This window comes from Nomascus leucogenys, chromosome 18, assembly GCF_006542625.1.
Source record: "Nomascus leucogenys isolate Asia chromosome 18, Asia_NLE_v1, whole genome shotgun sequence".
Classification (NCBI taxonomy): Eukaryota; Metazoa; Chordata; class Mammalia; order Primates; family Hylobatidae; genus Nomascus; species Nomascus leucogenys.
In genome coordinates this window covers 20,846,817-20,859,234 of record NC_044398.1, presented here as the reverse complement: position 1 = coordinate 20,859,234, position 12,418 = coordinate 20,846,817, and positions in this window count along the sequence as shown.

Below are 12,418 nucleotides of genomic sequence, written 5' to 3'. Positions count from 1 at the left end.
GCAGTAGAGAGCTTGTTTTCATTAGAGGTGTTTAAATGATAAATGCGAACAAACCCTTGGTAGGAATGAGGCAAGGATTCAAGTATGTAGTAGATGAATGATCTGAATAAATACCTGAGACTCTATGACTCACTTATTCATCCATTCAATGAATACCAGGCATTAGGCACTGTACCAAGAGCCTGATGAATTAACACAAAGCAAACACACCCATGTAACCACCACATAGATCAAGGCCCTATTCTTGGTAGTGAACAAGGCAAATGTGGTCTCTGACCTCTTGGAACTTACAGGCTTGCAGAAGGGATATATAAAATTGTAAGAATTATTGGGTACTAAGAGAGAGTAAGGGGGAGAACTAGGTATGGGGACCCAGTTTTGTTCCCCTAGGGCCATCTTGCTCTACGACCTTGGATGTTCTGGAAAGCCCAGGCTTATTCTCTCTACTCTGATGCCTGCTCTTCCAGTTAGGTGGCCTTCCTGAATGCTGGCTTAGACCAGTCTATACCTGTCAGCTCCAGAGCTGTGAGTCCTGGTCAGATGACAGGTAACTAGGTAACTTTGCTCATCCCAGGGGAAACAGGTGAGTGAGGCATGTGGGGTCTTTAACCATGCCTCCATTCTTTCCTTTTCTCTTTTCCAAAGGCTAGTCATGCAGAGCTCAGGACAATAAAGGCACAAAGAATGCTATGATAGATGTACCCAAAGAGCCTGGCAAAAATTCAAACTCTCAGAGCAGCCACCTTTCATCAAAACACTCAATGGTACTGGCCGCAATCCAGAACTCCATGCACAAAGCAAAAAAGACATGGCAGGTGAGCCAACAGCATGTGGTCACAGGATTTTCTCCTGTACCCTGATGGGGAGTGGCATCAGGATAAAATAGCAGCCATTCACGAAACATTAGCTTGATCTTGGTAAACACTAATAATTAAAAAGCAAATACCATGCATCAAACCTTTACTGTGGATCACACTGTGTGCTAAATGATCTTATATGCATTATCTTATTTAATCATCAAACAGCTACATAAAGTTAGAAGAATTATTATTTCTATTTTACAGATGAGGAAACTGAGGTCAGGAGTTGTCAAAATTTGGTTTAAGGTCACATAGAGAATGGCAGGCCTGAGTATCTCTGGAGCCCAGGCTTCTGGCCTCCGTTCTGTGGACTCTTTCATGGGGTTAAATGAGAGCCTGCCAAAGCAGAGTGAGTTGAAATGAGCTACCCTCTCTGACCTCCAAAGGCAGGTGAGCAAGTCCTCAGCACAGTGGCAGTTTAGTAAGACAGTTCATTGCATAGGCAAAATCAATAGGAAAACAACAAACTAGAAAAAAAGTATTTTAATTACTCATATTACAAAGCGATAATCTCTCTAATACATGAATCCATCTATCCATATACAAACTAACAAACCAACAGAAAAATGAGCAAAAGTCACAAAAATGTATACAAATAGCATTTAAACACATGAAAAGTCAACCTCACTCAGTAAAGAAATGCAAATTAAAGCTATACTGGCCAGGCATGGTGGCTCAGGCCCATAATCCCAGCATTTTGGGAGGCCAAGGTGGGTGGATCATGAGGTCAGGAGATCGAGAACATCCTGGCTAACACAGTGAAACCCCGTCTGTACTAAAAAAAAATACAAAAAATCAGCTGGGCGTGGTGGCATACACCTGTAGTCCCAGCTACTCAGGAGGCTGAGGCGGAAGAATCACTTGAACCCAGGAGGCACAGGTTGCAGTGAGCCGAGATCGTACCACTGCACTCCAGCCTGGGCAACAGAGGGAGACTCTGTCTGAAAAAAAAAAACAGCTATACTAAGGTAGCATTGGTCTCCTATAAACTTGACAAGCTTGTGGGATGCCCTTAAACATGTAATGTATTTGAAAAGAAGGAAAGTCAGTGATGTAACTATCTATCTCAAGAAATTATAAAAACAATAGCAAACTAAGCCTAAAGAAAGTAGAAGGTAATAATGAAGAGGATCAACAAAATGAAAAATTGGTTTGTTAAAAATAACTACTAAAAATAATAACCCCTGGCAGGATTGATAAAGAAAAAAGAGAGAAAGGGATGAGAGAGAGAACAAATTCAGTTCAATATCAAAAATGAAAAAGAAGATATCACTGTAGTTCCTAGAAACAAAGATATGGTCTTTATGCAATAAATTTGAAAATGTAGATGATATGGAAAAATTCCTAGAAAAACACAATACATGCCAACACTGAAATGACAGAGATATTATAATTATCTGACAAAGATTTTAGAGCAGCCATAATTTTTTAAAAATTGCTTCAATGAGAACTTAGGAACACAAAACAAATGAAAAAAATAGGAAGCCTCAGCAAAGACACGGAAGCTATAAAGAACAAAATGGAGATTTTAGAACTGCAAAATACAATCACTGAAATAAAAAGTCAATGGATGGGCTTAACAGCAGAATGGAGGAGGTGGAGGAAAGAATCAGTCAACTGGGAGATAGAAATTAACCAGTCTGAAAAAAAAAAGAAACACTAGACCAAAAACAAAACAAATTAGAACAATACAAAAACAGAACCTCAGGGACCTGTGGAACTATAACAAAAGATCTAATATTTGTGTCATCAAAGTCCTCGAATAATAAGAGGAAGAGGATAGGACTGCAAAAGTACTTGACATAATGGCTGAAAAGCTCCCAAATTTGAGAAGAGACATAAATCTACAGATTCAAGAAGATGAACAAACCAAACAGAATAAGCCTAAAGAAATCCATGTCACAAGACACATAATTATTAAACTTCTAAAAACTAAAGAGAAAGAAAAAAAAATCTTGAAAGCAGCCAGAGAATAACTCCTTATATATAGGAGAAAAAACAAGTAGAATGACAGCAGTTTTCTCATCAGAAATCACAGGGGTTAGTAGGAATATTTTTCAGATGATGAAAGTAAAAAGCTGTCAACCCAGAATCCTATATGAGGAGATCAAAGATCACCCGGTGAGCATCTAACAGGCCATCAGTAGGCAAAACTCCTTTTCTGGGGAATTTAGAAGTAAACGTCCCTAGTATCTACAGTTGGCCTCTGTTTTCAGGCCTCTTTCAAAAAAAAAAAAAAAAAGAATTCATAAGTAACTGTAATTTCTATACATCTCCGAATGCCATGCCGAAACTCACTGTGCAACCCTTGATGACATTAAGGCACCAAAATGTTGACAAATGTAATCATTTACCATGACCCACATAGCTAATATGATCCAAATTACCCTTAAGCTCCCGCCTTAAAGTCCATAAATACCCCTCAGGAAAATCCACCGGGGTGTGCTCAATCCTCTGTCAGAGGCACCCTGCTGCACTCTTCTGCAGCGTTCTTTCTAATAAAAATTTCCTTTTTCAAACTTATACTGTTGTTGGTAAATTCTTCTTACCAACCCATGAGTTGACCACTTTCCAATGCTAGGGCTCTGACACCTCGCCCAGCATCTTGGTGACCCGTATGGGGACTTTACTGGGATTTCGCCCTTCTTTTTTCTCCCTGCTTCCCTCGATGGACTGGTTCATTTTTATTATCTTGGTTTTTATAGAGACAGGGTTTTGCCATGTTGGCCAGGCTGCTCTCGAACTCCTGGCCTCATGTGAACCGTCCAATTTGGCTTCCCAAAGTGCTGGGATTACAGGCATGAGCCACTGTACCGGGCCTGATGGTCTGGTTCTTTACTCTTAGGAACTGAAGGTCCCTGGTTGAGGCCAATCTTCAGTGGGATTCTGAAGCCCTAGAGAAGGGATATCTGTCTGTCACTGCTCTTAGGGATGAGAAACTCTTTTCTTTTCTTTTCTTTTTTTCTTTTTTCTTTTTGAGAGGGAGTTTCACTCTTGTTGCCCAAGCTGGAGTGCAATGGTGCAGTCTCAGCTCACTGCAACCTCTGCCTCCCGGGTTCAAGCGATTCTCCTGCCTCAGCCTCCTGAGTAGCTGGGATGACAGGCATGTGCCACCACGCCCAGCTAATTTTTTGTATTTTTAGTAGAGACAGGATTGTGCCATGTTAGCCAGGCTGGTCTCGAACTCCTGACCTCAGGTGATCCAACCGCCTCGGCCTCCCAAAGTGCTGGGATTACAGGTGTGACCCACCACACCTGGCCCAGGGTTCTTTTCTGTTTTCAGACTGCCAGTGAAACAACTTGAGTACTCTTTGGCAATTGAGGGTTTCTGGCTGAGGGCACTCCTGGGTGTTACCTGAAGGAGAAGACAGAAGAGAGAATCCACTATTGCCCGCCAGGGTGGCAAGTCCACTTTCACTTTAATACTCTAAACCATGCCTTGAAATGAGCAGCAGCAATCTCAACTCTGCACAGACACAGTCTACTGGTTGTGGACCCCATTTTGGATTCAACTTCATCACCGGCACCACGTCTCAAATTACAGGTAAGTTCTGCTTCACATTAGGTTCAAGCTGACCACTCAAACAAGAGCATGCTTGGACTGGTCATCCAGGCAAGGGCAGGCCCTCTATTTGTGGTGAGACACCCCTGAATAGAGTGAGCCAAAGGGAAAAGGGAGGTCCAGATCCCTCAGGGATGCCTCAGAGATGTTGTAGTCCCTTATCAAAACCCAACATGGATTCAATTCATTCTTCCATTCCATCTGATTCGCCTTTGGCTTGCATTCTTAAAAAGTGGTCCCATGTTGACCCACAAACTCTCAAACAGAAGTGTATGATTTTCTTTTGTAAGGGTTCAATATAAGCGCCCCAATAATTTAAATTGTCCTCTTAATGGGACCCTGGATTGGAATATTATTTTACAACTAGGCTCATTTTGCCAGAACCCCGGAAAGGATTCAGAGGTCCCTTAGGTCTTTTTTGCTTTATCCCCAAACCCAGAATTACATTAAAAATTGTCACATATGCTTCAAAGGAACTTCCTCTCTCCCCAGTTCTAATGTCTTAGATGATCCTCCCTTTTGCCTGTCACTCTCTTCTCAGCCTGTTACTACTTCATCTACACCCTCTCCATCTGCTCCATCCCCTAGTCAATCCCTCCATATCCAGATACATTATCCCCCTCACATACTCGCACAGGAGTCACATATGCCACTAGTACAGAGTCCTCAGAAAATCCCCAAAATATTTTGCCTCTCTGTGAGGTGGCAAATGGAGATTTGCGGACAATTTGAGTTCATGTGGAACCTTTGCCAAGATGGCCGATTTGAAGCAGTTGCCCTCTGAGGCACTCAGGGAGGGAACGAAAGGAGCAAGTGAATATAGCACCTTCAACTGAAATACCCAGATCGTACATTGGGACTGATCAGGGAAACAATTCTACCCACAGAGAATGAAGAAAAGCAGGGTGGGGCGATGACCCACTCAAAAGCAGCATGGAGCCAAGGGAATCCCCGCCCCCAGCCAAGGGAAGTGGTGAGTTATTGTGTAACCCTGGGAAACCATGATTCTCCCCTCATGAGTCCACGCCACCAGGGCCTTAGGTCCAACACACAGATCTGTATAGTCTTGGCAGAGCAGCTGCTCAGGCACACACAGAGACCCAGGAGTTTTACATACTCCAGCCCCAGAATCCCCAGCAAAGGTATCTGCAGCTCAGGCAAAGCAGTGAAGTGGCTTCATTGTCTGGGGTAAAACCCAGAGTTCATCATCTCGTGGCAAGAAAACTTAGGACACTGACACACATAAGGAGTTTAGGAGCAGAGGTTTAATAGGCAAAAGAAATAGAAAGGAGAACAGCTCTCTCTCTAGTGAGAGAGAGGAGCTTCCGAAAGGAAAGACCAGAGGGTGATGGAGTGTGCGGGATTTTATAGGCAGGCTTGAGGAGGCAGTGTCTGATTTACGTGGGGCCCACGGATTGGTTTGATCGGGTGTGATGTTTCCATAGCGCATGGGGAAGGCTGTCCACTCCACCCTAATCTTACGCAAATGGGCTTTCCCCTTGGCCAGTGCCATCTTGTCTGCTTCTTACTGTATACATGGCTGGCAAAGAGAAGGGAAGATGGAGCCACCATTTTGAACATGATTGGCACAATCACGGGCATCTATGTCTGCAGCTTGATTTTAGAGGCTGCTTTTTGTTCAGAAGAAAAATGATTTGGGGCTGCCTTTCATTAAAAGGAAAATGTTACTGAGGACTTCTGTGCCCTCACTATCTGCCTAAGTGATTTCTTTTTAACTTCTGTATCATTAGGAGGTCCATACATGCCCCCAAGGAAGGGCGTCGAATTCAGGGAGTCAAGCAGCACTGGTCTGTAGGACCTACTTCCACGGCACCTCACAAGGTACTTTAGCCAGCCACTGGTAACAGGGTCGAGCCTGCCCGAGTTGGGCTGGAGCTCCCTGGGGGAGGGGTGCACCACCATCTCTGCTGTTTGGTTGTTTCGGCCATTCCAGCCTGTGGGCTTTGGAGAGTCCAAATAGTCCAGACGAGGAAGGGTCCCCCTAGTGCAGCACAGCAGCTTTGTCAGAACATAGCCAGACTGCTTCTTTAAGTGGGACCCTGATCCATTCCTCATCACTGGATGGGACCTCCCAGCCAAGGCCTCCAGCCACCCGCACCCACACTTATTCTACAGACAGAGCTCTGATTTCTCCATGGGACAGAGTGCACAGGGGTAGGGTTGGGCTGCCACCTTGGTTGTTTGGACAAGTCAGCCATTTCAGCCCATGGGCTTTGGAGAGTCCAAACCGACAGGGGCAGAGGCGGTTCTCCAGCATGACAAGGCTGTTTTGGCAAGGTGTGGCCAGACGGCTTCTTTAAGCAAGACTCCAGTCCATCCCTCCTCACTGGGCAGGACCTCCCAACTGGGGGCCTCTGGCCACCCCTGCCTGTGTTCTGTGGCTGACAGAGTTCTAATTTCTCCCTGGGATGGGGTGCTCAAGGGGCAGGGCAGGCTGCAACCTTGGCTGTTCCAGTGTCTCAACCAGTCCAGCCTGTGGGCCTTAGAGAGCCCAAACCGATCAGGGGCTGAAGAGATCCCCCACACAGCGTAGCTGCTCTATCAAAAAGCAACCAGATTGATTCTTTTGTTTGTTTGTTTGTTTGAGACAAAGTCTCACTCTGCCATCCGGGCTGGGGTGCAGTGGCGCAATCTCGGCTCACTGCAACCTCTGCCTCCCGGATTCAAGTGATTCTCTTGCCTCAGCCTCCTGAGTAGCTGCGATTACAGGTATGGGCCACCATGCCTGGCTAATTTTTGTATTTTTAGTAGAGACAGAGTTTCCCCATGTTGGCCAGGCTGGTCTCAAAATCAAGGGATGGAGGAAACTTTACCAAGCAAATAGAAAACAGAAAAAATCAGGGCCACAATCCTAGTTTTTGACAAAACAAACTTTAAACCAACAAACATCAAAAAAAGACAAAGAAGGGCATTACATAATGGTAAAGGGTTCAATTCAACAGGAAGAGCTAACTATCCTACGTATATATGCACACAATACAGGAGCACCCAGATTCATAAAGCAAATTCTCAGAGACCTTCCAAGATACTTAGACTCCTACACAATAATAATGGGAGACTTTCACACCCCACTGGCAATTTAGACAGATCATCAAGACAATAAATTAACAAAGATATGCAGGACCTGAACTCAGCTCTGGGTCAAGTGGACCTGATAGATATCTACAGAACTCTCCACCCCAAAGCAACAGAATATGCATTCTTATTGCCACACGGCACTTGCTCTAAAATTAATCACACAATTGGAAGTAAAATGCACCTTAGCAAATGCAAAAGAACTGAAATCGTAACAAACAGTCTCTCGGACCACACTGCAAACAAATTAGAACTCGAGATTAAGAAATTCACTCAAAACCATACAACTATATGAGAATTGAACAACCTGCTCCTGAATGACTTTTGGGGTAAATAATGAAATTAAGGCAGAAATCAATAAGTTCTTTGAAACTAATGAGAACAAAGATACAATGTACTAGAATCTCTGGGATGCAGCTAAATTAGTGTTAAAGGGGAAAGTTATAGCACTAAACGCCGCATCAAAAAACTAGAAAGATCTCAAGTTAACAACCTAACATCACAACTAAAAGAACTAGAGAACGAAGAGCAAACCCCAAAGCTAGTAGAAGACAAAAAATAAGATCAGAGTTGAATTGAAGGAGATAGAGACATAAAAAATCCTTAAAAAAATCAACAAATCCAGGAGCTGGTTTTTTGAAAAAATTAGTAAAATAGATAGACCACTAGCTAAACTAATAAAGAAGAAAAGGGAGAAGATTCAAATAAACACAATCAGAAATGATAAGGGGGCTATCACCAGTGACCCCACAGAAATACAAACAACTGTCAGATAATATTATAAACACCTCTATGCACATAAACTAGAAAATCTGGCAGAAATGAATACATTCCTGGCACATACACCCTCTCAAGACTGAACCAGGAAGAAATCGAATCCCTGAATTGACCAATAATAGGTTCTGGAATTCAGGCAGTAATAAATAGCCTACCAAACGAGTTCATGTCTCATTTCCAATTTCTGATTTTCACAAATTCAATCCAGGTTGGTTTCATTTAGCCAGGATCCCTCTAAGTTCATTCAAGAATTTTGGGCTTTAACAATTACCTTTGACTTAACCCGGAAAAACATATTCATTGTATTAACTACCTGCTGTTCCCATGAAGAAAAATCATGTGTATGGTCTTTAGCTCGAGCTTGGGCAGAGGAAGCTCATGCTTGTAACCCTAATGATAATAGATCCAGGGCAGAATCTGTCCCTGACACAGAATCCGATTTGGCAATACCAGGCTGACAATGATGACCCAAACAGAGGCAGGGGCAGTTAAGATTATATGATAAATTGTTTGTGGGAAGGAATGAAAAAGGCTGTAATAAAACCTGTTAATTTCTCTAAATTACGAGAAATCACGCAGGAGCCATCTGAGAACTCCACCCTTTTCCAAGCTAGGCTGGTGGAGGCCATGCATACATATACAAATTTAGGCCCCAAAAGCCCTGAGGGCCAATCTATTCTAGCCGTACACTTTATAAGTCAGGCTTCCCCAGACATCAGACAAAAAATCCAAAAATTAGAGGAAGGCCCAAAAACTCCTTTTGTACTTTATTAAATACAGCCTTTAAGGTTTTCAGTAACTGGGAGAAAACATCAAAAATAAAAACGTCTCAATTGGAGAAGGAAAAATGCCACTGCCAAGATAATTACATGGCGACAGCATTGGCATATTCTTTTTCATTAGTTAATAATCCCAAGGCTCGTCCCTATATTACTAACAGAATGAGGGCCTGTCATCACTGCAGAAATCCAGGACACTGGAGTACAGATGTCCCAAACCTCCAGGTTACAAATCACCCCGGGGACCCTGTCCTCATTGCAGACAAGAGGGTCATTGTAAGAGCGAGAGTCCCTCTCCCCATCATGAGGTGAGGCACTTCTTCCTTCTGGGCTGTAACAGCCAAAGCCTTACCAACTTATCCAACAAGGGGGTTCTGCAGAACAAGGACAAGGGCAACAACAAGGACAAGCACCTCTAACTCTATTCCTGGATTATGATCAACTTCTGAAAGTCATCCTCTAGATGACTTCCATCCATCCAGCCCCTATCTTTTCCATCTCTATGGATGAGCCTCAGGTAAATCTGATTGTGGCTGGCTGGGCGCGGTGGCTCACGCCTGTAATCCCACCACTTTGGGAGGCCGAGGAGGGCGGATCACGAGGTCAAGAGATCAAGACCATCCTGGCTAACACAGTGAAACCCTGTCTCTACTAAAAATACAAAAAATTAGCCGGGCGAGGTGGCGGGCACCTGTAGTCCCAGCTACTCGGGAGGCTGAGGCAGGAGAATGGCATGAACCCCAGGGGGCGGAGCCTGCAGTGAGCCGAGATCACGCCATTGCACTCCAGCCTGGGTGACAGCGAGACTGTCTCAAAAAAAAAAAAAAAATTCTGATTGTGGCTGAACAAGACATAATGTTCCTCACAGATACAGGGGCCAGTTATTCAGCTTCAAAAGTTTATTACTGCCCAATGTGCCAGTTCTCCATTTTCCTCATGAGTATTGATGGAAACCCCCAATAAGGCTATTTCACACTGCCACTCCCTTGTAAAATGGAAGGCTATTCCTTTACCCACCCACTTCTTTTTAGTCCTGCCAAGCCATCCTGTTTCATTATTAGATTGTGACTTACAAAGTTACAAGCAATTTACAGCTAAGACCGCAGCTGTATTAACTCACACTTCACCAAAAGAGCCACTGCAGTCTATAGAACCTCATATTCTAAAACAAGTGCCATTTGAGTTTTGGAATATTTTTATTCCTGGTCATTCAATATCAGCTGCCCCCATCATCATTCAGCTTAAAAATCCCAATAAGTTCCCCAGAACCTCCCAATACCCCCTGAAACTAGAAGAACAAAAAGGGTTACAGCCCCCTAGTAACAAAATTTTCAACCCATGGATTATTGCACCCATGCAACTCGCCTTGCAACACTCTCATTTTAGCTGTAAAGAAACCAGATATCCTCTCTCCAGTCCATGCCTCCAAGATGACAAAGAAAAGGAACAATGGTCTCGCCAAAAAGGGCCACAGCCATGTGCAGCCTATTCGCTGCATGAACTGTGCCCGATTCGTGCCAAAGGACAAGGCTATTGAGAAATTTGTCATTCAAAACATAGTGGAGCCCGCAGCAGTCAGGGACATTTTTGAAGTGAGCATCTTCAATGCCTCTGTGCTTTCCAAGCAGTATGTGAAGCTACATTACTGTGTGAGTTGTGCAATTCACAGCAAAGTAGTCAGAAATCAATCTCATGGAGGCTTCAAGGACCCAACACCCCCACCCTGATTTAGACTTGTGGGTGCTGACCCATGACCCCCACCAAAGCCCATATAAGGAGCTGAGTCCTTAAAGACTGAAGACAGACTATTCTCTGGAGAAAAATAAAATGGAAATTGTACTTTAAAAAAAAATGGCTCCTACTGACTAGTACAGGACCTTAGAATTGTTAATGAAGCTGTTATTCCTATTCATCCTATTGTCCCAAACCCTTACACTCTTTTTGGACAAATTCTCTCCATCACAGCTTGATTTACTGTACTTGATCTTAAGGATGCCTTTTTCTGCATTCCTGTACACCCAGATAGCCAATTTTTGTTTGCTTTTGAATAGCAAGACTCAGATACTCAACTAGCTCAAAGTTAACTTAGACAGTTCTGTCCCAGAGATTCAGAGATAGCCCCCACCATTTTGGATAGGCCCTAGCTAAAAACCTGTCTACCCTGCAGTTTCTCCCAGATAGCAATCTACTCCAGTATGTGGATGACCTGCTAATCTGTAGTCCTAACAAGGCTGTTTTAGACCAAAATACAATATTAGTACTAAATAAACTTGCTGAAGGTGGCTACAAAGTATCTCCTTCTAAGATACGAATATCCACACAAAGGGTTCAATTTTGGGTCTTATTTTAACATTCAGTACAAAGAGCCCCTAAGCATTTGTAAAAATCTTACCTTAAACGTGACAACTCCAGGAACTAAACAACGGCTTCGGTCCTTTTTGGGTATGGCCAGGTTTTACAGAATATGGATTCCTTCTTTTGGATTAATAGCAAAACCTTTGTATGAATCCCTCAAGGGAACTGAGGAGCAACCGCTGTTCTAGACTAATGTTATGAAGCATGCTGTAAACACTTAAAAACAGGCTTTAATCTCAGCACCAGCCTTAGCCCTAGCAGATCTGACTAGGCCTTTATTTTTGAATGTACACGAATAAAGGGGAATAGCTTTGGGAGTCTTAGCCCAAGATCTAGGGCCCTTTAAGTGCCCTATAGCATATTTTTTGAAAACTTCAGACCTAGTATCCCAGAAAGGTCATTCCCCCTCACCCCAGCCTAAGAGCCTTAGCAACAGTGGCCCTGTTAATCCAAGAAGCCTCAAAAATATGTTACCTGCCCCACCTGGGCTCTCACGGCTTTGCAGCACTGCTAATAATTATTTAAACCCTTTTCAAACTTCAGCCCTATCCCATCTTAATAATTCTCTTCTTTATGGTGATTGTACTCTGGGAACAATAGCTTATACCCAAATCAGTGTCTTGAACATAACTTCCAATTCAGAATTCCATTCTAGAAGAAAAAGGGCCCTAGGACTTAGTGTGGCCAGAATTGTGGGAACTATTGCAACTCTCACCTCTTTACTTACCATGAAATCTCGATATGGGAACTTACCACCTCCCTTGAAATAGCCTTAGCAAAAACTGGCACAAGTCTATCAGCACTAGAAAAGTCTTTACACTCACTAGCAGGAATGGGTTTAATAATAGACAAGCTCTAGATTACTCCCTAGCTGAACAAGGAGGAGTCAGTGCTGTCATCAAGAAGACCTGCTACACCTATATTAATGTGTCTGGAGAAGTGGAAACTAAGGTCCAAGAAATCTTCAAGCAAGCCAAATGGCTACACAC